Genomic DNA, 27,996 nt, shown 5'->3' on the forward strand with positions numbered 1-27,996 from the left:
GCTGTGCTGCAGGGATGCTGTGGATCGGACGCTTGCTCTGGCAGTGGCCACACGCCCTCTGGCTCTAGGTGGCAGGATCCTTCTTCCCAGGGTCAGTCCCCCCATCAGGGTTATGATCCCCCTCCAAGTCTGGTCTGCAAGGCCTCTTGGCTGGGGGCATCTCCCTGCGCTGCGCCTGCTGCCCAGGTTCCCCCTCACTCCTCACACTGCTCCAGCTCCAGCCCCAGCACTGATGCTCTGCCTCCAGCTCCCTGGGCTGCTTTTCTGGCCCCTCTGGCTCTGGTTGCTGCAGCTCTGCTCCCAGCACAGGCCTGCTCCTTGGACTGCTTCTGTGGCCTTGCTCCCAGCATGGATCTGCTCCCTGGGTTGCTTCTCTGGTTCTCTCTGGCGCTGGCCGGTGCAGCTCTGCTCCCCAGCTCAGCTCAGGCTCAGGCTCCTGCTCTCTCCTTAGCTCAGCCCCACTCTGTTCCAGGCAATTTCAGCTCACATGGAAAGGACCCCCCTGGCCTCCTGACACCCTCATTAGCCTGCCCTGCCTTGTCAATCAGGCTGACCTGGAGCACTGGCCTCTCCCCATTGCCCCTGGGGACTGTCAGTCTCAGGGTCCTGATTTCCCATCGACCCTTCCCCTTTCTTTTGGGACTGGGAGCTAGCCAAGCAACAAGGGCACACTGCTGACTCATATCCAGCTTCTCGTCCACTGTAACCCCTAGGTCCTTTTCTGCAGAACTGCTGCTTAACCAGTCAGTCCCCAGCCAGTAGCAGTGCATGGGATTCTTCTGTCCTAAGTGCAGGACTCCTAAGTGATTTCCTAGGCACCGAGTGTGAGGCTGACAAGCCAAGAGCCAGCTCTTGTCCAGGCTGCAGACATTAGCTAAGAGCAAATGGCCTCAGAGCTGGAGACCAGACCAGGTTAGTTTTGCCCAAAATAAAGGATTCGTCTTATCAGAATGTGTTCAGTGTTTAGACTCTGTGAAATGCTTGTTTGTTGCTGCTGCATCAATCTTACTGGTAATAAGATTACCAGTAAATCCCAATTCATAATGTAAGTTTCAGTGTTTGCTCTGAAACTGGAAGCCCTCAAAGAGAGGAGAGAAACATCACCAGGTGTGAAATACTAGTTTGCCGCAGGAGCTGTCATCTTCTGGCCAACACAAGAAGGCCCATAGACACCAGACAAACCCTTGTGGAACATCAGACTTTTTTGATTGCTCTCCCCCCCCTCCAGAGGAGGGATGTGCACATGGACTCCTCCCATCACCTTGAACTGTGGGAAAAGGGAATAAAAATCCCCTGTGGTGGGATTTTTTTGATTGCTCTCCCCCCCCTCCAGAGGAGGGATGTGCACATGGACTCCTCCCATCACCTTGAACTGTGGGGAAAGGGAATAAAAATCCCCTGTGGTGGGAAGAACATCCCAACTGCCCACCACTGTGGCCTTTAATTTCAAAAGGGGGAACTATACAAAAATGAGGGGGTTAGTTAGACAAAAGTTAAAAGGTACATTGACTAAAGTGAAATCCCTGCAAGTTGCGTGGGCCCTTTTTAAAGACACCATAATAGAGGCCCAACTTCAATGTATACCCCAAATTAAGAAAAACTGTAAAAGAACTAAAAAAGAGCCACCGTGGCTTAACCACCATGTAAAAGAAGCAGTGAAAGATAAAAAGACTTCCTTTAAAAAGTGGAAGTCAAATCCTAGTGAGGCAAATAGAAAGGAGCACAAACGCTGCCAACTTAAGTGCAAGAGTGTAATAAGAAAAGCCAAAGAGGAGTTTGAAGAACGGCTAGCCAAAAACTCCAAAGGTAATAACAAAATGTTTTTTAAGTACATCAGAAGCAGGAAGCCTGCTAAACAACCAGTGGGGCCCCTTGATGATGAAAATACAAAAGGAGCGCTTAAAGATGATAAAGTCATTGCGGAGAAACTAAATGGATTCTTTGCCTCAGTCTTCACGGCTGAGGATGTTAGAGATTCCCAAACCTGAGCTGGCGTTTGTAGGTGACAAATCTGAGGAACTGTCACAGATTGAAGTATCAGTAGAGGAGGTTTTGGAATTAATTGATAAACTCAACATTAACAAGTCACCGGGACCAGATGGCATTCACCCAAGAGTTCTGAAAGAACTCAAATGTGAGTTGCGGAACTATTAACTAAGGTTTGTAACCTGTCCTTTAAATCGGCTTGGTACCCAATGACTGGAAGTTAGCTAATGTAACGCCAATATTTAAAAAGGGCTCTAGGGGTGATCCCGGCAATTACAGACCGGTAAGTCTAACGTCGGTACCGGGCAAATTAGTTGAAACAATAGTAAAGAATAAAATTGTCAGACACATAGAAAAACATAAACTCTTGAGCAATAGTCAACATGGTTTCTGTAAAGGGAAATCGTGTCTTACTAATCTATTAGAGTTCTTTGAAGGGTCAACAAACATGTGGACAAGGGGATCCGGTGGACATAGTGTACTTAGATTTCCAGAAAGCCTTTGACAAGGTCCTCACCAAAGGCTCTTACGTAAATTAAGCTGTCATGGGATAAAAGGAAAGGCCCTTTCATAGAGTGAGAACTGGGTCAAGGACCGGGACCGCAGGGTCGGAATTAAGGGTAAATTCTCAGAATGGAGAGGGTAACTAGTGGTGTTCCCCAAGGGTCAGTCCTAGGACCAATCCTATTCAATTTATTCATAAATGATCTGGAGAAAGGGTAAACAGTGAGGTGGCAAAGTTTGCAGATGATACTAAACTGCTCAAGATAGTTAAGACCAAAGCAGATTGTGAAGAACTTCAAAAGATCTCACAAAACTAAGTGAGTGGGCAACAAAAGGGCAAATGAAATTTAATGTGGATAAATGTAAAGTAATGCACGTTGGAAAAAATAACCCCAACTATACATACAACATGATGGGGGCTAATTTAGCTACAACGAGTGTGGAAAAAGATCTTGGAGTTATCGTGGATAGTTCTCTGAAGATGTCACGCAGTGTGCAGAGGCGGTCAAAAAGCAAACAGGATGTTAGGAATCATTAAAAGGGATAGAGAATAAGACTGAGAATATATTATTGCCCTTATATAAATCCATGGTACGCCCACATCTCGAATACTGTGTACAGATGTGGTCTCCTCACCTCAAAAAGATATTCTAGCACTAGAAAAGGTTCAGAAAGAGCAACTAAAATGATTAGGGGTTTAGAGAAGGTCCCATATGAGGAAAGATTAAAGAGGCTAGGACTCTTCAGTTTGGAAAAGAGAAGACTAAGGGGGGACATGATAGAGGTATATAAAATCATGAGTGATGTTGAGAAAGTGGATAAGGAAAAGTTATTTACTTATTCACATAATATAAGAACTAGGGGTCACCAAATGAAATTAATAGGCAGCAGGTTTAAAACAAATAAAAGGAAGTTCTTCTTCACGCAGCGCACAGTCAACTTGTGGAACTCCTTACCTGAGGAGGTTGTGAAGGCTAGGACTATAACAATGTTTAAAAGGGGACTGGATAAATTCATGGTGGCTAAGTCCATAAATGGCTATTAGCCAGGATGGGTAAGAATGGTGTCCCTAGCCTCTGTTCGTCAGAGGATGGAGATGGATGGCAGGAGAGAGATCATTTGATCATTGCCTGTTAGGTTCACTCCCTCAGGGGCACCTGGCATTGGCCACTGTCGGTAGACAGATACTGGGCTAGATGGACCTTTGGTCTGACCCGGTACGGCCTTTCTTATGTTCTTATGTTCTTATGTAAGAAGAAACGGTACCTTTGTGGCTGTTTGAACTCTGAAGGGCCAGAGACTTGAAACTGAAGCCAGAGATCCCCAGGGGCTGCCTCCTGGGGTACCCTGAAAGACGCTTTGAATTGACAGATCAGGACAATTCTGTCACTCTCAGGAGTCAGATGGTAACTCATTGGTTGTACATGTTCGCTTGCTTTGACCGGTAAATGACGCTCTTAGTCCTTTCCCCTAATTAATAAACCTTTAGCTAGTTTCTTACAGGATTGGCTACAGGCATCACTTTGATGCAGGATCAAAAGTACCAAGTGATCTGGGATAGGTGACTGGTCTCTTGGGACTGGAAGCAACCTGAATGTGGTGTCATTTTTGGTGTTAGTGACCATTTATCGCTAAACCCAGTTTGTCTCGATGGCAGGATAGACTGGAGAGTCTAAGGGGACTGCGTGTGACTCCATGGTAAGGCTCGTATAGTGATCCAGGAGTTCACAGTTGTTACTGGCTTGGTGAAATCTAATTGTAGAACACACCACCAGCTTGGGGGTCTGCCCTGATATTGGCAGTCTGCTCTGAGCTAGGCACTCATGGGCGTGAGCCACTCCAGACATGCACTGCACTCTGAATTGACACAAGCGCTCATAGTGAGGACGCACAGGAGTGACTGGGAACATGTGTTCAACTTCCCATAATGCAGTGTTCTGCATCCCATAATATTTCACACCTCTTTTCAAAATCCCCCAAAACCTGCGCGTCCCTTCTCAGTGTCTGCTATCTCTGGCAGAAGCATGGAGCATGCACAGCTCTGCACTACTCTCCTGAGTATTGTGAGCACGGGGCGCCTGAGCCTGCAGGATTTGCGCAGTGTGACTCGTTTCAGCCTCGTGAGGCATTTCAAAAACGTCTCTAATCACTCTGGGCTGGAATGGCAGTGAGTTGCACAGTGGGATAGCTACTCATGGTGCACTCTGCATTGATACAAGCACTCCTGGTGAGACCACGCACCACTGACTCAAGGAGTGCAGTGTGCACACGCACAAGCAATGTAATAACTGTGATGGTTGTATGCTAACGTAATTTAGGTTGACACAAATTTGTAGTGCTGTGTAGCACAGAGGTGTGGCCTCCCTGGGGTTACCATTGGTGGTGTATCCCAAGGAGACACCAGACTCTCACCGCACCGAGGTACCAAACAGGGCCGGCTCTAGGCACCAGCAGAGGAAGCACGTGCTTGGGGTGGCACATTTTAAGGGGTGGCACATTCCAGTCAATCTTGGGGCGGCACATTCCGGCCGCCCTTTTGTTTTTTACTTGGGGTGGCAAAAAAGCTAGAGCCGGCCCTGACTCTAAGGCTTTTGGGCCTTACACCCTAATTAATTTAGCTAAGCTATTATCTTCCAGGCCTTGGGAAGCGTAGGCTCATTGCATTTCTGCCTTCCCGTATGCCTATGCCTTACCAGGCTAACATCTATGGCTGCCAATGGCGGAAGTGAGACAAAGTCAGATTGGAAATATGGTGACAATGGTTAACAGGGAGGGGACTTAACCCTAGGAACAGCTGACTCAGAGGGGAGGGCAGATTCTCCATCACCCAGAGTTCTTAAATAAAGCTTGAGGGTCTCTGGCTAACAGATCTCTCTGCAGGAAGGCAGACTGGCTGAGCACAGTGGTTCCTTCTGGCCTTGAAATCTCTGACACTATAATCCATTAAATCCCACTCCCCTCCTACAGCCAGAAAGAGACTCCGGGAGTCCTGCCCACCAGCTACTGGCTGTGACTCCTGTTTCTCTTCCCCAAGACAGACGCAAAACCCAAGACTCCTGAGCCCCAATATCCTGCTGCCAGCTAGTAAACAGCTGTGTAACCCACTGTCAAAGTGAGTGCCCCCCCACCCCAGTCGGCTCAAAGGACGGGGGGGATGTTAAACCCCTGGCCCTTTTGCCCAGGCAGCACAGCTGGGGCTGGGCTCCTGCCTACGTGGTGTAGAAGCAGCTACCTACAGGATTTCTGTTATTCTGGTTTTATTTTTCAGCCGCTGGGTTGTTTGAACATCAGCCTTTGTTCCAGGTTCAAACGCCTGGAGCTGCTGGGCCTGGTGTGCTGGGGAACCCGGCCCAAGGTTCCCTGCTGCAGGTGGCGTTACCCATGTGGGTGTTGCTGTCACACCCCGCAGGCAGAGAAGACGGGGGTGGGGGAGTATAACACAAACAACTGGGCAATGAGACCTGAGCCTTTGCTGCCCCTCGCCCCCCTCAGCTGCCCAGAGTCTCCCTGCCAGTGACTGGGCGCCAGCCTCTGGGTCACAGCAGGCAGAGCTGGTTCAAATGTATTGAGGGCCTGGGCACAAAGAACATTGGGCCCCCACCCCGTTCAGACACAAATGTGCGAATACAAAGACTCCAGTCACTGGTTACACAACACATTAGTAATGAAGCAAACCAGTTCACGGTGTAGAATAACCTGCTCCATTTTTCCACGTAGCAAATGAATCCGGCTCGATAGCACCACACAACGGTGTTCACTGCGACTCTGCACAACCCTGGTGTTCCAAGAACCAGTCGCTCACAGGTCAACACTCAGTTCTTTCATCTCCCCCAATTTTCTTAACCCCGACCATTCCGCAGGGGCCCCGCAGCAACGGCGGCGACTCTTGCTGGTGGCCGCTCTGACCCTTGTTCCTAAAATACTTAACTAATATTAGGAAAAACAAACAAATGTGCACATACGCATGTCCAAAGCAGTGTCATTTATTTATGGAGGATTTGGGTTTTTTTTGCAGACTGAACAGAAAAAATAAAGTCCAGTTGTCTTTATTCTTCACTAGCCCTGAGCAGAATAGAAACGCAAACAAAGGGCTCTGCACATTCTTGTCTTTTTCATTGTAGTTTCTTTTGCTTTTTTGGTTGCGTTGGTTATTTTTAGCCTTGCGAGCTAGTAAATCTGCTGCTGTGAAAAGTGACACTTGTATGTTAATGTTGCTTTTCACAGCCTCCCAGCTCGCTACTCGGTCTGCTCTGAAAAGTGACATTACCAAACATACAAATATCACTTTTCACAGCACTTACCCAGCCCTGACAAGCCCGGAGACAAATTAAGCCCTGGATGGGGAGGTGGGTATGGAGGCAGCGGAGCCCCAGGGCAGTGGGGGGAACAGACAGGGAGCTGGAGGAAGCAGTGGGTACCATGGACAATGGGGGGAGTGGAAGTGGCAGCAGGGGCCAAAGTTGATGGGGGCAGCGGGGTGAGCTAGGGGCCTGCACCTGCCACTGAATGGCCAAGAGCCAGAGCCAGAGAGCCGAACACCCTGCAGCCGGATCCCGTGGCCTGAGCTTGAAGCCCCGTGGCCAGGGTTGAGCATGTGGACAAAGCCCAGGGCTGGATGAGGCAGAGTGGGCCAGGGCAATGGGGGGTGGGTGAGCCTGGGGCCGGCACCCACTGCCTCACAGCTGGGGACCAGAGCCAGAAGACTCTTGGCCAGATCCTCGGTCCTGGAGCCCTGCAGCCAAGGAATGGAGCATGTGGCTGAAGTCTGAGGAGGCAGCGGGGACCAGAGAGATGGGAGGGAGGGGATGAGCCCAGGGCTGGAGCCTGCCACCATGTGGACGAGGGACAGAACCCAAAGCTCAGTGACCGGATTCGAGGGCCAGATCCTGAAACCCCCAGGCCGGATCCCACAGCCTCCTCCCTGCAGCAGGGGCCTTGGACTTCACCGTGCTCGGGCACAAACTTGGAAATATCATGAAACCAACTGTCTCCCAGTTCCAGGTCCAGCTGCCCCAGGGGCCACACTAAGCTCCCTACTCCCTGCCCTCAACCACTGTTTGTCTCCTTGAACCATGAGTTCCCTGTGGCAGATAGTAGGTCCCTGCTGGGTCTGCAGCCAGCCCCCCTGGGCACTACAGAGAGAAACACACACACACTTACAGGTTCCCTGCCCCAACTCCTCTGGGTGACTGCAGCCAGCAGGTTGCGACTGCTAGGCAGCTGCCCCCTGGATTGCTGCCCCACCTCAAAGCCATCCACAGCAGCCCAAGGCAGAAGCTCTCACCCAGGGGGCCCCTCAGGAAGATCTTCCTGGGGGCCCCTCAGGAAGATCGTCCAGAGCACTGAGCCACCTGTCCGCAGGCCCCTCAGCGTTCCTGCCCCAGACCAGACGGTGGATTGCTGAGTGCAGAAGTGGGGGGAGCAGGACAGAGGGGGAGTGGGCGGGAGGGAAGATTCCTACCCTCCAGGGAAAGGGAGTGAGAGAGAGAGACCAGACCCTCAGCTCCAGGCAGCAGCATCAGGACACGGGGGGGCTGGCGGAAACACAGGGGCTGATCCACTAACGAGCCCACAGCAGTGAGGGTTATTGACCACGTGGTCTTAGATGCCCAACATAATTATGTGGCACTTCACCCCCCGACTGCATTTACCCTCAGCCCCCGTGGGCAGGGCCATTAGCCCCATTGCACTGATGGGAGTTGAGGGCCAGAGGCAGAGTGACTTGCCCAAGGCCGCAGGCTCCCTGTGTGGCCAAGCAGGGAAGTGAACACGGGTCTCCCACATCCTAGGCTAGCGGTCGAACTGCCGGGCACCCTGACTCTGGCCAGTGAGGGCAGGGAACGCAGGCCACGGGGGTCGCCTAGGCTGTGAGTGGGCCGAGCCGGGAGCCAGGCTGCTGGGCTCCATTTCTAGCTCTGACATTGAGTCACCAGGTGGCCGTGGACATCCAGCGGGGCTGGGGAAAGGCATTTGTCACCCTCGCTCCCAGGGGCAGGTGGGAGAGGGCTAAGCAGCTGGTGTCTGAAAGGAGCCTGCAGCACCTTCAGGGCCCCATGCCTGGACCCCACAGTGCCTGCTTTGGTACAGAGGGCTGGTCTAGATTAGAGGAGAGAGCTGACTGCCAGGTGTCTGCTAACCTCTGGCCCCACCATGATCCCCACCTGGTCTGCCACTCGGCAGGCCCCTGAGCTGTGTGGAGCAGGCTGGATCCCCTGCAGCGGGTGGCAGTGGATGGCCCTAGGAGCGCGGTGCGGGGGGCCGGCTCTCATGGCTGGGCCCCAGCGGCTCCAGGTGCGGCCACAGCCCGTTCTCACTGCGCAGGATCAGCTCGGGCTTGCGCCGCACAGGCCTGCTCTCATCCAGCCGCACGGCAAAGCGCAGCAGCATCAGCGCCAGCACCACCTTCATCTCTTCCATGGCGAAGTTCTGCCCGATGCAGTTCCTGTGAGAGAGCCAGGTGTGTCAGCCGGTGCTCTTCGCCCAGAAACCACACGCCATGTGAGAGCAGGGATGGGGGAGCAGGGCCAGACACCCCAGAACCCACTGCCCGCAGGGACAGACAGACGCTGGGGGGAGCCCAACCCCCCTGTGGGAGAAGGGGCAGATCCTCAGCAATAACAGCTGACCCCAGCACTGATCAGAGGCCAACTCCTGCGTATCCCACAATGCTTCACTGCAGCCAGGGCACCAACAGGGAGCCACTCGCTGGTGGGCAGCCGGGGGGGAGGAGGAAAAGGAGCAGGGGCAGTTCGTGCGGCGAGGGCTCTGAGCCCGGCAGGCAGGTTACCTGGGTCCAGCAGAGAAGGGCATGAAGGCCAGTGGGGCTTGTTCTTGGAGTTCTCTGGGTCGAAGCGGTGCGGGTTATAGACCTGGAGCAGCAAGCACAGGGCATGGTGAGGGGAGCTGGGGGGGGGGTCCCTGAGCCGAGGAGGGAGCAAAGGCAGCCCCCGCCCCCAGTACAGCATGGACACCAGGCTCCCCAAGACCGAGCTGCCCACTGGGACTGTGCACTGGCAGCGGGGATGGTTCTGCCTCCACCCAGCACTCAGAGCCGGGCCGAGCCCAGTGACCCAGCCCTGCCCAGTGTGAATGGGGGTGCGACCCTCACTCCCCTCTAGGCGAGCTCGGGGGCGGGGGAAGCTTCCTCTCTGGGGAGGGTCGCTGGGAATAGGTAGCTGCTAGACTGCTGGTGTTTCAGCACCCCCTAGTGCCACGCCGGACCACTGAGTCAGCAGTGACTGTGAGGGGACAGCTCCCCCTACCGAGCTCCCCAATCCCACCCCTTGCAGCACAGCGCCCCCTAGTGCTATGTGAGGCACTGGGTCAGCAGTGACTGCCAGGGGACAGCACCCCCTACTGAGCCCCCCAATCCCACCACTGCAGCACAGCGCCCCCTAGTGCCACGCTGGAAGTGGCCGTGGGGTGGAGTAGAGCCAAAGGGGCAGAACAGAGTGACCAGCGATACCTGGGGCTCCGGCCAGACAGCAGGATTGTGATGTGTCCCGTAGATACTGATCAGACAGACGTTCCCTGCCAGAGAGGAAACTGCCTCGTTAGAGAGCAAAGGGAGAAGGAGGGGAGGGGTTGAGCACCTCAGGGGTTATGGGCCCAGCTCTGGTGCCATGACCCTGGCTGGGGGGCAGGGAAGGAGGCTGGTACCTTTGGGTAGGACACGTCCGTCGGGCAGTTTGATGTCCTTGGTGCAGCGCCGGGACACGGCCGTGACGGGTGGGTGCAGGCGCAGACTCTCCTTGATGCACATGGTGGAGAAGGGCATCTGGGACAGGTCCTCCCTGCAGAGAGCAGAGCTTAGCGCTGGCCCCAGAGGTGGATGCATGAGAGGCCCAGTGTGAGCTCATGAGTCAGGCACCAGGGTTGGGACAGAGTCACATCTGCATGGAGCTGGCACTGAGGGGACCTTTGACACCGTGAGCGGCGGGGGAGGGGCGAGCACACCTGAGTGGCAGCGCCCTTGGGCATCTGGGGAGGGCAGGCAAAACCCAGAGCGGCAGGGCCCTCAGGCACTGGGGAGCAGCCTAGGCCCATCTTGCAGGGGAAGCCCTGTAGCTTGCGGGGCTGGCAGAGGTGAAGGGACCCCAGCAGGGAGGGGAGGGCAGCAGCTATGCTAACCCTCACAGGTGGGGCGGGGGCTGTGCTGGGACTAAAGGGTGGGGGAGGCCCCACAGGCCCTGGAAGTGGTGGTGCTGGGGGTCCGCACTGCACTGGACAGAGCCAGCACTGCAGCCGGAGCAGCCATCTCACCATTCAATCTCCTCTGACTCCTTGTCCCGCATTAAGTCCTTGATCTCCTCGCGGCAGCGCTCCCGGTACTCGGGTGACAGGCCAGGTTATACAGCACCCAGGAGAGGCCACTGGCGGTGGTGTCGGGGCCTGCAGTGAGAGGCCAGCGCCGCGTGAGAGCCGCCACGCCAGGGGGCCGAGAGGGAACATGGAGAGTCCGAGGCTGGAGGGACCCTGCCCGGCTCAGCTCCTGCCAGCACCTCTACTGAGGCCTTGCTCCCTGTGACTCTCTGGCAGTGCCAGCTGGGAACTCCAGGCCCTTGTGCATGGGAGGCGAGTGGGGTGACTCTGAGTATCTGCCCCCTCTAGCGCCCTGCCTCCATTGCTGGGACTGTCTGGCAGTGCCCAGGGGCAGATCTGTCTTAGCCCCATTTCATGAAAAGGCACACTCAGGTCACTCAGAGCCAGGATTGAACCCAGCTCTCCTGGCCTCCCCACCAGAGCCATGTCATCTGCCGAGACCCCATTGTGACCGCAGTAGGGAGCAGGGTGGATTGACCTGGGAATGTCCTTTAGTTTTACTGGGGCTGTCTGCATGGGGGATGGGAGAGCAGGGGATGACTTTAGGTGAGGGACGGTACCTGAACCTGTAACCTGAGCCAGGAAGGAGGTGGAGAGTCGACACCTTTGCCCAGGGAGAGAGCCTGCTGGAGGGGTTTTTGGTTTCAGTTTTGGGCTGGCTGGGAACAGGCAGGGAACCCCAAGTCTGGGGTCTAACATCCTTGCCCCAAAGGGGGACCTGGTTGAGAGGCCCTGGTTCTACCCACAAGCCCTGCTTGAGACTGTGTCCCTGTGGTCTAATAAACCTTCTGTTTTACTGGCTGGCTGAGAGTCACGGTGAATCGCAGGAAGTGGGGGGTGCAGGGCCCTGACTCCCCCACACTCCGTGACACCCATCCCCCCACATGAGGCTGTGAGGTCAGCAGGAGGGCCCCCCATCACCTCTCCAGGGTGGCTTCTCACCCTCAAACATGAAGGTGTCGGCCTCGGCTGCGATGTCCTCCTCCGACAGGTCCTGGACGTCCTCATCCTGCACAGAGCACACACTGCTGGATGGGTAACCTGGCTCCCCACAGGGCCCAGCCCACGCCTGCCCCATCTCAGAGCCTGGGAGGATGGGACATCTCGGGGTGGAGTGAACTAGGCCATCTCCCCTCCACCCCAGCCCAAGGAAAGAGGCAGCCCCTGCCCTGCCCCACAGCCCCAGGCCCCAAGGTGGGCTCCCCTCCCCGCATGCCCAGCCTGGCTCTGGGGTTCGAGCTCCCCAGAGGTGCTGGTCCCATGGCGCCAAGTGCAGTTTATATTGCTCCACGCTGAGCATGCTGGGAAGGCAGCTCTGGCTGGGCCGCTCCAGAGAGCTGGGCTGGGGGGCGAGTCCTGGTGTGACAGACACCACACAGCACCTTCCACCTGGCAACGCCCTGCCCGGACGTCAACCAACCCCCAGCTCCCTAGGGCACGGCCTCCCACTCTGCTACCTTGGCCAATAGCAGGACATCAGTGACCTCCCCCCCACCACCATGGGGCAGGCCCCCACCATGTTACCTTGGCCAGGAGCAGGATGTCTATGAAGTCCACCGTCTTGCCCTGCTTGGATTTGAGCCAGGCCTCCCTGCCCAGGCGGTTCAGGGCCTGGTGGCGCTGCTGCACCACGTCGGCTGTGAAGCGGTGCACGGTGTTGCAGGCGCGCCGGAAGCGCCACCCGTCGGGCGTCAGGTGGTACAGGAAGTCCCAGTGCAGGAGCAGGCAGTGCTGGCGTCGCACCACCAGGGAGCTGAGCTCCAGGATGGCCGCAATGTAGTCACTGGGCGTCCTGCAACACAACAGGCCAGCATGTACTGACAGGCTGGGGCCGGGGGGTGCGCCCTGATCAGAGCTGGGGAATCCCAGGGGGCTGGGCCTTGCAACAGAGCGATTGTGTGATCTCCCAACCACAGGATCTCTGGGCCGGCTGGTGGGGAGGAGACTGAGCTTGGGTATCTTTGGCTGCTGCTGTGGCTCAGCCAGTGTGGGACTGTGACGTACCACCGGAAAGGGTTAAGCATCCTGCAGCTCAAATTCAGCCCTTAAAAGTGTTTTTTTTCTATTTACAGATATATTGGTAGAGGTCAACAGTGTAATCAAACAGTCCCTGTCTAGGCTGTACTCTGTTAATTCAGAGATCAAAGGAACATCTTAGCATTTAAATGAATTGTAAATGCAGGATATCGATGTATTCCTTTCTCTTTGAAATGTACAGCCAATCATCTGCGAATGGTGGAAAAACAGGCAACTGCCTTATGTTAATTCGTGTAGCTAATTACTGATGATGGACCTACTTCAAAGTCACCCCGATTGCCTACTGTTGGCCTAGTGACTCCGACCTGCCAAAGAAGACCTGGAGTTGTATAACAGACCCTTGGGTTCTGAGCCTGTTTATCTCAGATCTGCTTGAGGCTTCATGCAGGGGAAACCTAAGTCACAAGGACTGAGATCCTAGTTCTGACAGGACCTCCCTGAATATAAACATTGGACTATAACCTATTTCTGAAAGAACTCTTTGCATCTACAAAGCTATAAATCTGAACCTCAAGAATTATACTCATCTCTGTATGTATACTGTTCTTTTAACCAATTCTCTCTTTTTTCTATTTTAATAAATTTTAATTTAGTTAATAAGAATCAGCTGTAAACATGGATTTGGGTAAGATCTGGAATATTCATTAACCTGGGAGGTAACGTGTCCGATCCTTTGGGATTGGTAGAACCTTTTGTTTTATATGATAAATAAGATTTTCATTGATCCTCATCATATTTGACTTGGGTGTCTAGGTGGAGGCTTGAGGCTGGGCTGCTTTAAGGGAACTGTGTTGTTGACTTCTGAGTAACCAGTGAGGTATAACAGAAGCTGTTTTGTGCTGACTTGGTATATCTAAGTATTGGAATATCCACCAGCTGGGGGTTTGCCTGCCCATTCGTTGCAGGTCACCCTAATTGAGTGACCTCAGTTGGCTTCCCTGGGACCCCAGTCACAGGGACCATAAACAGTCCCAGACACGGGGAGTGTGGGGGCTGCATGGCCCAGGCAGGCTCCAAGGAGCCCCCAGGCTAACGCAGCCTGTTCCCTGGGAGCACCACAGACTCTGGGGTGTCAGGAGGCCCCATCCCCATAGGGCAGCGATGGCAGCAGGGCATGGGGGAGATTGGTCATTCAGCGGGTGCCTGTGGGGGACGGGTGGGGTTCAGGGCACAGCTGGGCCTGGCAGGGATGGAAAAGTGCCCCTCCCCAACAGCTGGACAGAACGGACGTGGGTTTGGCAGGAGCCGATCTCGGACTCCTCCCCAAAACAGGCTGATGGGTTGGGGCATCCTGGTGTGAGCAAGTCCAGCCCGGGCTCCCCAGGGTCATGGGTCACCTCACTGCGGTAGAGGTGGGAACTGACTCCCTGCCTGCCAGGAAACCAGCCACTTCCCCCGTCGCTGCCAGGTGGCTCCAGCCCAGCCCTCAGTCCTGTTTCTGGCAATGGGGTCCGCTCTGAACTCGCACACTGTGGGCAGAAATGCTGGGCTCCCAGCACATCCCTGCGCCAGCCCAGGGCACCGGCAGGTCCCGCAGCCAGCCCGGGGCCCCCCTGCACCAGCAGGTCCCGCAGCCAGCCCGGGGCCCCCCTGCACCGGCAGGTCCCGCAGCCAGCCCGGGGCCCCCCTGCACTGGCAGGTCCCGCAGCCAGCTGGTAGAGTCCTATGACAGGGAGCCAACGTGCACCAGTGCAGTAAAACAGGTACAAGCTGCAGAAGAGGGCCCTGCAGTACATGTATCAACTGGGGGCAGGAGGGTTCTGAGGTGAGGAGCTTCCTGGCAGCGAGATGTGACAGCAGGATCATCCCCCAGGAGAAGCACAGCACAGCCACGGCCGGCTCCAGGCAGCAGCATCCCAAGCAGGGGCTTGGGGCGGCAATCTGCAAGGGGCAGCAGTCCGTGTGTTTTTGCCCCCAAGCAGCGCGCCAAATTGCCGCCGCGGACGAAGGGGGCAGTCCGTGTGCCGTTAGGGTGGCACGCGCATTTCCCTGGCAGCCGCAATTGGGCAGCAGCTTCTATGTTCAGCTGTCCGCAGCGGCGCAGCTTCTGTCTTCCGGCTGAAGGCACAAGCTGCCGCCGAATTGCCGCCGCCTCGGAACCCCACGTGCCACCCTACCGGCACACGGACGGCCCCCGCCGTCCGTGGCGGCAATCCGCGCGCTGCTTGAGGCAAAACAGTGGAGCCGGCCCTGAGCACAGCCAGGCCGACCCCACAGGCATTCGCAGACAGACCAGCGAGTGGAAGCACCAAGCACCAGCCTCTGCCCAGTGAGCTGAGGAGCTCCACCCCCAGTGCTGACCAAAGCCTGGTGCAGCCACTACAGAAACCCCCCAACACCTCCAGACTCACCTTCCCTGGAAGGCCCCCTGCTCCTGCCCAGGCCGGCAGTTACACCCTCCAGTTCAGGGACCCATTCCATGAATCCGGACGGGCTTGCTGGGGCCAGGCCAGGAAGGGAGGGACCCTGCAGCCCATTCTCCCAACTCTGACCTCCCGCAATGAGGGGGCTCCCACCCTCGGGTCAGCGCAGGGCCCTGCTGGGACAGCTGCCCCCGTGTCACTCACTCCTGGCAGTTGCTGTTGTAGCTGAAGACGCATTTCTGCAGACTGTCCAGGGTCATGAGGCTGACCTGTTCAAACATGTCCAGGGAGGTGGAGCCTGACGCCACCAGCCTGCGCCACTTGGCCTGTGGGAGAACAGTGCCCGTGAGAGCCGTACCCGAGCAGCTGCCCGCAGGGACAGCACTGCAGAGCCCGGTGCCCACGCAGTGCGGGTGGGCCAGCGTCAGAGACAGGCAAGCAGACAGGGGAGTAGGTTAGTGGACTGGTGCAGTGACAGGGCTGGGCATACGCTTGGGACAGGTGCAAGAGCAGTGGGCAGGCGGGCGGGTGGGCAGGGTATCGGTGCAGTATATGCCCTGGAGTGAGGGGGGGTGCGGGGCCAGGGGCACAGTGTAGTGATGGTGCAGCATATGCCACGGGAGGAGGGCAGAGTCATGGGCAGGCTGGGGGTAGCAGGGTGCCAGGGCAGCATGTGCCGTGGGAGGGCCAGAGGCACAGGCCTGGATTTGGTGCCGTGGGGGGAGGGGAGGTACTCACATGCATGATGTCAGTGCTCTGGTTGAAGATCTTCACGTAGGGCTTCAGGATGTCGAAGTGGAAGGCTGGCGTCAGCATGCGCCGGTGCCGCACCCATTTTGCACCGTTGCTCAGCAGCAAACCGTCCCCTGAGATGACAGGCACTCAGCTCAGAGCCTGGTAGCCATGGCAGACATCCCATAGCCCAGGCCCCCAGCAGCCCCCGGGTCACAGCCAGCTGGGGTGCTCAACAAGAACCAACCTCCCTGGTGCATGTTGAGCAGGCACGAGAGTGTGCATGTGTGTGCAATGCGTGCATGGAGCGTGGGTGGGGGTGTGAGTGAAATACGTGTGTTTGTGGGGACACATGTGGGCATGAAAATGCAGGTGCATGCGTGTGTATGTGCAAGTGTGTGGTGGTATGTGCAGGGAGGTGTATGCGCATGTCAAGGTCTGTGCGTGATCCTGTGCACACCCATGTGCTGGTGCTCACGGCTATGGCATGAGTAGCTCCAGCTCCACACCGACATAAGGACAGACAGGCTGGGTCAGCCCAATGTTCCATCCAGCCCCATGTCCTGTCTGCCGACAGTGGCCATATCTCCTTAGTCACCTCTTTTCCAAGCTGAAAACTCCCAGTCTTTTTAATCTTTTCTCATACGGAAACTGTTTCAAACCCCAATTCCAATATATCTTTTGTGAGATGGGGTGACCACACCTTCCCGCAGGATTCAGGATGTGGGTGTACCATGGATTTATACAGAGACAATAGGATATTTTCTGTCTTATTATTTATCCCTTTTCTAACTGTTCCCAACATTCTGTTCGCTTCTTTGGCAGACGCTGCACATTGAGTGGATGTTTTCAGAGAACTATCCACAATGATGCCAAGATCTTTCTTGTGTGGTAACAGCTAATTTAGGCCCCATCCATTTGTATGTGTAGTTGGGATTATGTTTCCCAATGTGCGTTACTTGGCATTTATCAGCATTGAATTTCATCTGCCATTTTGTTGCCCAGTCACCCAGTTTGGAGAGATCCTTTGGAAACTCTTTGCAGTCTGCTTTGGGTTTATCTTGGGCAGTTTTGTATCATCTGCAAATTTTGTCACCTGTGTACCCCCTTTTCCAGATCATTTATCAATATGTTGAATAGCACTGGTCCCATTCTGGTCTCCATTCTGAAAACTGACCATTTATTCCTACCCTTTGTTTCCTGTCTTTTAACCAGTTACTGATCCAGAAAGGACCTTCCCTCTTATCCCATGACAGCTGACTTTGCTCAAGAGCCTTTGGTGAGGGAACGTTGGTGAGTCACCCCCCTTCCCTTGGTTAGTCAGGGACCACGATGAGGTAATGCTCACCTGACCCCGAGGGGGGGGGGGGAGCATAGCCAAGAGGGAAGAAAGAACATGATAAAAGGGAGAGACGTTTGCCAGGCTCTTCCTCTCTCGTCCACCTCCATCTACAAATACACCACCAAGTGACTGAAGCGCTGATCAAAGGGGAGAGCCTGGCTGAAGAGCAACCAGCCAGCCTGTGGTGAGGAGCATCTAAGTTTGTAAGGGCATTGAAAGTGCTAAGATCAGCTTAGAATGTGTTTTGCTTTTATTTCATTGGACCAAATCCAACTTGCTATGCTTAGATTTTAAGTGATTATAATCAATCTTTGTAGCTAATAAATCTGTTTGTTTATTCTACCTGAAGCAGTGTGTTTGGTAATAATAATAATAGGAGATATACCCATCTCCTAGAACTGGAAGGGACCTTGAAAGGTCATTGAGTCCAGGCCCCTGCCTTCACTGGCAGGACCAAGTACTGATTTTTGCCCCAGATCCCTAAGTAGCCCCCTCAAAGACTGAACTCACAACCCTGGGTTTAGCAGGCCAATGCTCAAACCACTGAGCTATCTCCCCCGAAACTTGGTTTGAAGTGTGTCAGATACTCTCCTTGGGATAACAAGCCTGGTACATATCAATTTCTTTGTTACACTGATGAACTTATATAAACTTGCAGACTCCAGCGGGCATAACTGGACACTGCAAGACGGAGGTTCCTGGAGTTGTGTCTGGGACCAGAGATATTGGCTAGTGTCATTCAGTTGCACAGTCCAAGGAGCAGTTACATGCCAGAGGCTGTGTGTGAACAGCCCAGGCGTGGGGGTTGTCACAGCAGAGCAGAGTAAGGCTGGCTCCCAGAGTCAAGGATTGGAGTGACCTAGCAGATCACCAGTCTAGATAACACCAGAGGGGAACATCACACCCTCCTTTCCCCACAAGCCCGTCCCCTGGGGTCTGGGCCCCATGACACCAAGCACAAGATCCAAGCCCAGAAGAAAGCGCACTCACCCAGCCAGGGCTTCAGGAAGCCGTAGAACATGTAGTCCTTGGGCGCGATGGCAGCTGTGGGGGAGACCAGAGACGGGGCAGGCCCGGGAGTTAGTGCTGAGACACACACACGGCACGGGGGGCAGTAATGGGGTGCCCCCCAGCACTAGCGCTCAGACACACACGGCAAGGAGGGTGGTAATGGGGCAGACCCCGGCGCTAGCGCTCAGATACACACAGCACAGGGGGTGATAATGGGGCAGACCCCGGCGCTAGCACTCAGATACACATGGCATGGGGGGCTGTAATGGGGCACACCCTGGCATTACCGCTCAGAAACACCGGATAGGGGGCGGTATTGGGGTGCACCCCGGTGCCAGCACTCACACACACATACACGGACCAGGACACAGGGAAGGAGTGCAGGGCTACTGGTATTGGAGCCCCGGCTGGAGCTGCAGGACCTATTAGTCTGGAAAGGGGCAGCCACAGCTGTCCAGCACCCACCAGCTCCACTGGCTGTTTCCTAAGGAGCGTTGGAGCATCCCTCTGTGAAAGGAGCCCCCGTCAGACAAGGTAGAGCCCTGCTGGACACCCTGCTCCAGGCTCCTCCTTAGCAGCGGGACAGGCTCAGTGAACAGGGTGAAGGAGCCACACGACAGGGACCAGGCACTGAGCCACCAGGCCCCTCACGCAGAGCAGGCTCTGCTCCGAGCGAGTCACCGGACAGGCAAGACACAGGGCGCAAGCAGCATCTGCAGCCTGGGCCGGGCCTGCAGAGTGACAGACAGGCCACCTGGGCAGTCACAGACCGCGGGAGCTCAGCAGTCACATGGGGCCTTCACAGTACAGAGCTTGGCATCTTCAAAGCTCCCTATTTATTAGTTGTAATCCCCGGCTCTGGGAGCAGGGTGGGGATCCTGTGGCTACAGCAGGGCCTGAAGAGGACTAGGAGCCAGGACTCCCAGGTTCTACTCCCAACTCTTCCACCCACTCTCTGCACCATTCTCCAGATTTCCCCTGATGTCTCACAGTCATGCACCCCCACAATGGTATCTGCCCCACACTCTCTGCCCCCCAAGAACATTGGGCATTTAGTCCTTATGAGACCCCCTGACCTGTTTCTCCCCTGCACCCCCTTCAGGACCATGGACTGAGCTGATGAAGGGCAGGTGTGTGTGTCCCTGAGCTGGCTAGATGCTATCAGACCCACTGGGCTACCCCCACTCGCCTATCACCAGCCCCAGCAGCCAGGGACGCTGGCAGGGCTGCAAGGAACCTTTGTTCCCATGGGTCACTGGCCCAGAGGCTGACAGCAGCTGCAGCCAGGGGGATGTGCTCCTCTCAGGACGCTAAGGGCTGGCTACAGCCTCTGCCCCAACCCCTCTGGGGCCAGGGGAACTCACTAAGGACCCTGGGTTGGCAGCAGCCATGTGCCTAGCTCAGCCCGAGACCTGAGCCCTTCCCCAGCTCCAAGAGCCAGGCAGCTTCCTCCTCAGCCCTGTGGAGGAGGGCTGGTCTCAGCAGCCAGTCCTCCTGGCCAGGGGCTTTTCTAGGGAGCAGCACACACAACAGATAGTTCCAGGCACCTGCTGGGAATCCAACCCCTGCTGAGCCCCAGGACAGTGGGACAGACGGACGGACACACAAACTCCTGGCGCTGGGGCCACCCTCACTACCTGACTCCAGCAGCACGGGTTTAACTGCCTCTGGGTGGAAGAGCCGCAGAATGGGAAGCCAGGGGCCAAACCACCAAAGGCAGGAGTTGCCATAGCGCCCGACAAGCTCGTCCACGCACTGCATCCCCTCCTCCGTGTTCTGACCCTACAACGAGGAGCCATGGGTTAGCCTCGGGCCAGGGCGACGCGCTGGGCCCAGCGCCTGACTCAGCCCCCTGCAGGAGCAGCAGCTCCCCAGGCAGACGCACTGCGGGCTGCTCTCAGAGTGCCCCCAGCTTCATTTCTAATGGGGGAGGGGAGACTGCCCTCACCTGGCAGTAGGTTGGACTCCTGTGTTATCCCAGCTGTTCTCTGTGCAGAGCTGAACCCAGGGGCATGAGCCCTCAGCCCTGGCATGAACTAGCTACATGCATTCACACAGCCCCTGCCCTGCGCTTCTCTGCCATCCAGCTGAGCTGAGCAGGAGATTGAGTGCTGAGCCGCCCCACTGACTAGGGGCTCCTGACCCCCAAAACACCCCTGTCCTGGCACAGTGACATACAGCTCTGCTCCAGGGAGCAACTCTCTCCACTCAGACCCAGCCATTGGGTTGGAGCACTAAAGCCAGACCTCCCCCATCTGTGTCCTGCCAAGCCAGCCTGGCACTGGGGGAGGGAGCTGGACTCTGTTCCTGCTGCTGCATCAGCAACAGGGATTGTTTACAAAGTTTCAGCAGACGGAACTGGGTCCCTGGGCACAGCCCCTAGCTGCTGGAATGGGCAGCAGTTCAGGGATGAGCAAACAGGCCCCTGCTTAGCTCCATGTGCCCTTGGCCCTGCGAGCCCAGGCGCCACTTGGAACAGGGCTAACTGGAAAGAGTGGCAGCAGTACGTTAACGGGAACGGAGATGTCGCCTCTGCAAGGGGGTAGCAGAGGATGGAGCAGGAGCCCCCAGGCCAGGGAGCACCAACCAGGCCGGGGACTGGACTCCTTCGGAGTCTGGCTTCTGCTCATTGCACATCCCCCTGCAGCGCACAGCCCCAGCAACTTGCTCACCAGGGCGGTGCTAGCGGGGGCAGATCTGCAGAGAACCCTCACCCTCTGCTACACCCGCTGACTCCTCTCAGCACCCGGGTGACTGGCACTACAAGAGACGCCAGAGCACTGGGCAACCCGCCCTAGCAGGGGCCACTCTCCGTGGGTGGCAGAGAGGGGACAGGGCCAGCACAAGCTCCCCACGTCACTGATCATTGCTGGCCATCACTATCCTGCCTCTGGAGTGTTTCCATGTCCTCCCCATGGGGCCTCAGCTGCTCCTGCAAGACCAATGACGACAAGTCAGCAGTGGGGAGGTGGCTCTGCTTGCTGCCCCCAAGCTGTTCAGCCAGGCAGTGCCCTTGGCCCTGCTGCTCAGAGTGTCTGAGCCAGCACCCTGCCCAGGCGGAGGGTCTTTGCGGTGTAGCAGCTCCTGCTGGGTGCTGCCTTAGGTCTGCCCTGCATGGCCGGCTCCCTCCTCCTGCTGTTCCCAGGAGCCCGGGCACAGCGCTGATGGAGCTGAGAGCCTCAGTCCCGGCTATGGACCATTGGCTCTCCATGCAGGAGACAGCCAGGCTGTGCTCCCTGTGCCCAGCAGAGGAGCTGCTAGTGCTCAGTGGCTCTGGTGGGGTGAGGGCTTGTCCATGGCTCCAGGCAGCACCAGGTACAGCAGGGGGGGGGGGGCGCCCGCGGAAGTGTTGCCATAGGGGCACCATGTCCTCACTTCTAAAGGTGGAGCAGTAGCTGTCGGGAAGCTCACAGTCTGCAGCCCGTGGAGGCGCTCTGCCTGCTCCCCCCGCCCATGGGGTCCAGGGGCATCGCTGTACTTGCGCCCATCCCCTTATGGCAGCAGGCAGCTTCCAGGTGCCCCTGCAGCCAAAGCGTAGCAGGAGCTGGCTGGGCAGGACTCCCCAAAGCAGCAAATGACACAATCTCTCACGAGTCAAACAGGAATCAGCCCACACCAGGGCCCAAGGAAGACCCCCATGAACACCTGGCCCCCGCAGCTACTTAGCCCCATTTTATTCCCCTGCCTCCCTGCACAGAGCACGTTGACGGCCTTCGCCCAGGATGAGCTGGTGCAGACACTGGCCTGCAGCAAAAGCAGCAACATCAAGGGAGCTGGAGAAGCTGGACTAAGGCAGCCCATCCTCTGGGGGGATCCAGAACTGCCTCGGAGGAAGGAGATTCTGCAGAGCCCAGCCCGGGTCCAATGGGGTTTCCAATGCAGCACGGCCCCCGAGACAGACTAAAGCTTCCTGGGGCTGCCTGGGCAGAGCTGTCCCACAATGAAGCAGGGAGGCAATAGCCCTTCCCTCCACTGTGCCCCACCTCCAATAGCACAGTGACAGCGAGGGAGGGGTCCAGGAGGAGGCACCAGAACTACTCAAGCTCTGGAAAACCTTCCTCTCCGGGGAAGGCTATAGGAGCCCAATGGATTTAATTTCCTAGAGAGCAGGAAAATAGATGCCTAGATCCCAGCTACCAGCCCCACCCTGGGCAGGGACGCCTGGCAGCAGAGGGCTCTGCCATCCAGCAGGAACAAACTCAGACTGGCAGTGCCGTGCAAGTGTTTGACAGGGAGGGGAACGAGCTGTGGGAACAACTGGCCCAGGGACGCTGGGGCTTTGCCATCCCTGGGAGTCTTTACTGGAGATGGGCTGTCCCTTTGTAACGCTCCCTCCAGCACAGCCAGGAGCTCGGGGCCGGCTGCAGGGAGCTCTGGGGAGGGTCTCTGGCTTGTGTGACATGGGCAGTCAGATTAGAGGAGCAGAACGGTCCCTCCTGGCCTGACCCACCCTGCATTCAGCTCTGGGCCCCCTGGACCCCTCTCTACAGTAACCCAATTCCAGCTGTCAAGGCCAGAAGAGGCTGCTGGGCCCACACAGTGCAGAACCCAGAGAAGAGCAGCCAAGGTGGCAGGGAAGGATTGGTTCACCCGGGCAGGAGCGAGTCAGTTCAGCCAAGGAGCCTGCACTGATTATGTACAAGAACATGGGGATTACGACCCACGGGGGTGGGGGTGGGGGTGGGGGTGGGTTGACCTGGAGCAGAGCGAGATCCAGGCTGGACAGTGCAGACTCTGAGGAGCTATTGCTGGGAGAGGCCCATTAGCTCCCCAGGCAAATTGTCCTCTCTGGTGCCTTCCCCAGGGCTCTGGTTGGGCTGCTCTGCAGGGCCCCAGGTGACTGGATCCCAGCCCCACCCTGGGGCAGATCAGGAAAACCTTCAGACCAGCATGATGTCACACTGGGGGTGAGGGACTGGCTGGGAGCCTTGTCCCTTGGGATGGTCACAGCAGCCTGGCCAGGGCCCTGGAGAACACACTGCTGAGGCCAGTCCTGCATAGGTTCCCCGGGGACAGGCTAGAGGGGCCCAGGTAGTGTCTCATCTCTGGCCCCACAGGTTGCGTCTACACTGCAATTAGACACCTGTGACCTGCCCATGTCAGCTGACTCGGGCTCCAGCCTGATCCCAATGTCTATACTGCAGTTTTACAGCCCTGAGCCTAAGTTCTGGGACCCCATGGGGGGAGGTCCCAGAGGCCAGGCTCCAGCACCAACCAAAATATCTACACTGCAGTGTAATGGCCTGTCATAACTATAAAGGGAAGGGCAACAACTCTCCTGTGTACAATTCTATAAAATCCCTCCTGGCCAGAAGCACCAAAATCCTTTTACCTATAAAGGGTTAAGAAGCTCAGATAACCTGGCTGACACCTGACCTAAAGGAACAACAAGGGGACATGATACTTTCAAATCTTGGGGGGCAGGAGGGGGGGGCTTTTGTTTGTGCTCTTTGTTTTGGTGGTGTTCACTCTTGGGACTAAGAGGGACCGGACACCAGTCTCTCATATTTCAAACTTGTCAGTAACAGCCAGGCAAGGCATGTTAGTTTTCATCTTTGTTTTCTCAACCCGTAAATGTTCCTTTTGCTAGAGGGTTTACCTCTGTTTGCTGTAACTTTAAACCTAAGGCTAGAGGGGGTTCCTCTGGGCTCTCTGAATCTGATTACCCCGTAAAGTTATTTCCATCCCGATTTTACAGAGATGAACTTTACCTTTTCTTTTAAATAAAATTATTTTAAGAACCTAAATGATTTTTCATTGTTTTAAGATCCAAGGGTTTTGGATCCGTGTTCACCAGGACTAATTGGTGAGGGTATACTGTCAAGCCTACCCAGGAATAGGGGTGTAAGGACTTGGGGGGGGGGAGGAATTAGTCTCACATCTGCCCAGGAAAGGGGAGGGGGGGTTAGGGACTTGGAACTCTGCCTTTCCCCCCAACTATTTCCCAAGTGGCTCTCCCCTAAGATTTGAAACATGCTTGGTGGTGGCAGCTTACTGTTACCCTAAGCTGGTAAATAAGCTTAGGGGGTCTTTCATATGGGTCCCCACATCTGTACCCTAAAGTTCAGAGTGGAGAAGGAAGCCTGACACAGCCCGAGCCAGCTGACACGGGCCAGCCACGGGTGTCTACATGCAGTGCAGACATACCCTCAGTCTCACCACCCCCCCCCAGGAGCCAGCGTACCTGAGGCTGTTGTGATCGGCTTGAGGTAATCAGGGTGCACCAGGGCCAGGACTGGTAGGAAGGGCCCCATCCATGTCACACAGGCCTGGGAGAATGTAGCCACTGTTTGGGACACCATGCTCAGCCCCTCCTCACCAGGTATGAACTGCAGGAGGGACGGGGCAGAGTTAATATAGGGTAGGGTTGGGTCCCTCCTAGAGTCCAGAGCAAGTCAGTGCACACCAGACGGGGCAGAATCAGACCCTCTGATCAGAGGCAGGGATCTGCCCACTGCCACGTGCCGCACCAAGTGTATCTGTCAAGACCCTCACTCCTGAGCATGGCCCATGCCTGATATCACGGCACATGGTGATTGGCTAGGCCCTTGCCACAGCTACACCAGGTGGGGCCATCCCGCCAAGGGCTTTATAACCCTTCCTGCTCCACAGCAAAGGCGACCGAACAGGCCCAGGGGCCACTCACCGCCAATGCAGGCAGAGCCACTGGGGTGCAGCGGGCTGGCAGGGGTGGCACAGGGCTGGGCCAGGGAGCATGGCAGGGGCAGGGGTGAGCAGAGAGGCTTCTATGGATTGGTTCCTTAGAGCCCCTGCCACTGGGCAAGTGTCTGGGCACCGGAGCCCAGAGTCACCCACCAGGGCACATCCCACACTCAGCCTTGGGCCCTGCCTGGAGAATGCGGCATTTGAGTGCAGGGCACTGGGTGGGTAGGGGGCCATTCACACACACACACCCCGCCACTCTGCATGTGGGCCAGAGCCCCAGCTGCCCCACCACTCCCGCCCCATCCAGTGCCAGAGATGGAGCCCAGGGCCCTGCTGTATCAGGGGTGCATCAGAGCCAGCAGCCATAGGAAGGGCCCGATCCACAGCAGGATGGGAACAGCAGTGTGACCGATGCCTCTGACTCCAGCTTCCTCGTTGGGTCAGGACATCTGACTGAGTTCAGATGCTGCCCACTCTGGTGCCAGACAGGGCGTGTGCTGAGAACCTGGTGGAGCTGTCCCAGGACCCTTGTCTCCTACCCCATTCCCACGTGTCTGATGGATGGGCATGACTCCCTGAGCGACCTTCCAGGCCATGCACCGGCTGGGACCAAAACCCTTCACCTGGGATGGAAGGAGAGTCCTGAACCAGCAGAGTCACCTACCCACAGCCCTCTCAGGGGCTATTCCACCAGCCCCTCCCTCCCTTGGGGTGGGCAAGGGTGGCTCCTCCCAGCAGGGATCAAGCCATGTCTCAGTGGCAGCAAGGAGTAAGAGGGAAGAGAAGACACTCACCCCCTCCCCACCCCCACGTGACATGACACCTACCATCCCCAAGTGTCCCAGCAGCCAGTTGCGACGCGGGGGCTCTGGGAAGCAGCGCAGACGCTGGCAGTTCACATAGTAGCGGTGCCAGGAGTTCCCGAGCTGCAGGAGGGTACGGAAGAGCAGGGCCAGCAGGGCAAGGAGCAGGGCGGAGATGGTGTAAGCATGGAGGGGGGTCCGCTCCATGCTCAGCAGCTCCAGCACCCAGTCCGTGAACGGTAGCATCCTGTGGGGAGAGACAGGGCGTTACCAGGGGTGAACTGTCACTGGGTCCCTTTGTGACAAGCTGTAGGTTACTGAGCTACTAAGAGGCAGATACGATGGAGGGTAGGGATAGGGTCCAGAGTGACCTAGACAAATTGGAGGATTGGGCCAAAAGAAATCTGATGAGGTTCAACCAGGATAAGTGCAGAGTCCTGCACTTAGGAAGGAAGAATCCTCTGCACTGCTACAGGCTGGGGCCGACTGGCTAAGCAGCAGTTCTGCAGAAAAGGACCTAGGGGTTACAGTGGACGAGAAGCCGGATACAAGTCAGCAGTGTGCCCTTGTTGCCAAGAAGGCTAACAGCATATTGGGCTGCATTAGCAGGAGCATTGCCAGCAAAATTGAGGGAAGTGATTATTCCCCTCTATTCGGCACTGGTGAGGCCTCATCTGGAGTATTGTGTCCAGTTTTGCGCCCTCCACTACAGAAAGGACGTGGACAAATTGGAGATAATCCAGCAGAGGGCAATAAAAATGATCAGGGGGCTGGGGCACATGACTTATGAGGAGAGGCTGGGGGAACCTGTTTAGTCTGCAGAATAGAAGAGTGAGGGGGAATTTGATAGCAGCCTTCAACTACCTGAAGGGGGGTTCCAAAGAGGCTGGAACTAGGCTGCAGAACAAGGAGCAATGATCTCCTTGCAGGGAGTTGCAGGGGGAAAGGGCTGTGTGGGGGATCCAATCTACCCAATAGCCCTTCCTGCTCCCCAGAAGCAGTGTGTGTGTGTGGGGGGGTCTCATATCCCACTCTCCTCTTTTCTCCCCCCTCCCCCCCCCCCCCGATTCCTGCCAGGGTTTATATCTACTGCAGCCACCTGACTCTTCCCCAGGGCACAGGCCTGGGGTCTGTAAAACTGCCACGGAGCTTCCCTGGGTGGGCAGGGCACTTGGCAGCAGGGCGCCGGCTCCCTCGACCCTCGCCATGCTGCAGAGCTGCCAGTGCTCGCACCTGCCCTCCGCAGTGCCCACAGCCCCTCTTCCCGGCTCACCTGTGCTACACAGCTGGCTCCTGCTCCCTCCCTCCCCCCGCACACAGCTGGCTCTAGCCCTCAGGGCCCAGCACCTGTCCCACAGCTCCAGGGCACAGCTGGCTCCTTTCCTGCCCTTGCCCCCTGCACACTCCAGCTCTGGGCTGCTGCACAGAGCTGGACCTTGCCCCAGCTGCCTGGAGGCTCAGTGCGGTTCCCTCCCAGCCAGAGCCTCTCCGAGACCCTCCTGCATGCAGCTGGCTCTAAGCTTTTACTCCCAGCGCCTCCAGCTCCTGCCCCCCTCCCCCCATAACAACTGGTGCTGGGCTCTCCGGGGGGCACACCAGCCACTCTCTGCCCGCCGTCCCCAAAGCGACTCAGGTGCAGCAACTGGTCTTTCCCAGGCCCTGGCTTCCTTACCTGCCTGGAGCTCCTGGACACCAGCTGCAGCAGCCTTCCTTGGGTCCAGGGCCGGCTCTAGGTTTTTTGCCAACCCAAGCTCAGGCGATGCTGGGGCTCGCAGGCAGCGCTGGAAGCAGAGAGAGTGATGTCACCTACTCCCAGCACCCACAGGGGCTTTATCCCTCCCCCACCCGGCCACACAGAGAAGCCCCGATATAAGGGGTGGCACAAGGCAAAGCAGCAGCCAGTGCACAGCTGAGGCGGCGCAGCCCAGCTCGACTCACCCTCTCCTCCCCAGCTAGTGGCTGGGCCCTGGCAGCTCAGCATCCTGGGGCTGGGGCTTCCCCTTCCAGCTGGGGCCACAGCGCCCTCACCCCATCTAAGTGGCACAGCTCTGAGAGTGCAAGCACCCCAAAGAAAAAGGCTGGCCAGAATGACACCCCTGGAAATGTGCCACCCCAGGCAGTTGCTTGCTTTGCGGGTGCCTAGAGTGGGTCCTGCTTGGGTGCTAAAGCCCAACAAGTCTGGCGCTGCCAAGGAGGGACTTCCCAAGCTTGCATCTCAGTGGGCTGTCAC

At 56.7% G+C, this 27,996-nt stretch overlaps 1 pseudogene; it reads right to left on the minus strand.

Moving 5' to 3' along the window:
- Nucleotides 1-6,810: 6,810 nt before the first annotated feature.
- On the minus strand, nucleotides 6,811-27,482 carry LOC120390875 (annotated as a pseudogene).
- Nucleotides 27,483-27,996: the final 514 nt, after the last annotated feature.

This window comes from Mauremys reevesii, linkage group 25 (assembly GCF_016161935.1).
Source record: "Mauremys reevesii isolate NIE-2019 linkage group 25, ASM1616193v1, whole genome shotgun sequence".
Classification (NCBI taxonomy): Eukaryota; Metazoa; Chordata; order Testudines; family Geoemydidae; genus Mauremys; species Mauremys reevesii.